Consider the following 1,238-nt stretch of genomic DNA (forward strand, 5'->3'; position numbering starts at 1 on the left):
AACAACTTTTGATAGATATACTTGACCATTAGAGGAAGGAAAACAGCAGCTATCATACTTGGAAATATGTGTTTGGACCCCATGTTTTTCAAAGTAATAAAGCTGTCTAGGGCATATCTAGCTCTCATGGCGACTGAAGACTTGACAAAGGGTAGCAGATAAATTCAGTAAAATGGCAAAGTATAGATGATAAGGAAAGCGTCTAAAGAGTTCGAACCAAAAGAACAAAGCACTCTACATTAACTTATTTGAATAGTCAATGGGCACACATTTTCAGCCTGCAGGAAAAGCCAAGTAATTCAGTTTAGCACTGACCACAATGAATGTGAAGGTCCCCCCATGAATGATGGTAGGTCCAGACTTGTAAAATACTTTCCTTCATGATTTAGGGAAGTGAGATAGAAATATTTTATAAGAAAGAACTGAAAAGGTTATGACTGCATGAGGCTCTCTGCAGTACGGATGTAAAGAAAACAGGAGAAGAGAGCAGATGTTTGGAGGTCAGGGAAATTTCTGGGAATCAGATATCTGTAGAGGTAGCCACCAGGCAAGGAAAGTTGAGCTCCTGTTAATGACCTCCAAACATCTGCTCTGCTCACTCCCCTGTTTAGTTTCCACTATGATTTGGAGGTTGTCTTATGCAACCGTGATTTGTCATCGACAGTTTAGGAGGCTTGGCTGACTTCCAGTCTCTGTTTCAAGTGGATGTCTCTGCTATGAAATTTTTGCTGTATTCTTTGCAAATGGTTACCAATATCCAATCTCATCTTTCTTGAAATAACAATGAATTGTGCTCCTGCATCTGTTTCCTTCTCCTTGTATTATAACTTTTCTCTAAAAAAGTTTTCCTAATATCTTAATCTAGTAAAGCAGTATACTCCTGGAAAGGTAGGTTTTACTTTTGAAAGTTAGACAGACTGTCTGACCCAAAGCTCATTTCACTACAATGACCACCAACTCAACTCTGAAATTATCTCAGACTGCTCTCTTGTACTGCTCACTCATTTGAACATAGTGAAGCTTTACATTATAAAGCAGTGTAAGGCTCACTGTCCTCTGTTAGTTGTGACTTCTGCATTTTTTTCTGCAGGAAGAAAAAAAAGAAAAGGGAAAAGGAAAAGAAGAAGAAGAAGAAGAAGATGAAGAAAAAGAAAGAAGAAGGAAGAAAAAGAAGAAGAAAAAGAAGAGAAAGAAAAAGAAAAAAAAGGAAGGAAAAAGAAAAAGAAAAAAAAGAAAAA

The sequence above is a fragment of the Meleagris gallopavo genome, chromosome 2 (assembly GCF_000146605.3).
Source record: "Meleagris gallopavo isolate NT-WF06-2002-E0010 breed Aviagen turkey brand Nicholas breeding stock chromosome 2, Turkey_5.1, whole genome shotgun sequence".
In the NCBI taxonomy this organism is placed as follows: Eukaryota; Metazoa; Chordata; class Aves; order Galliformes; family Phasianidae; genus Meleagris; species Meleagris gallopavo.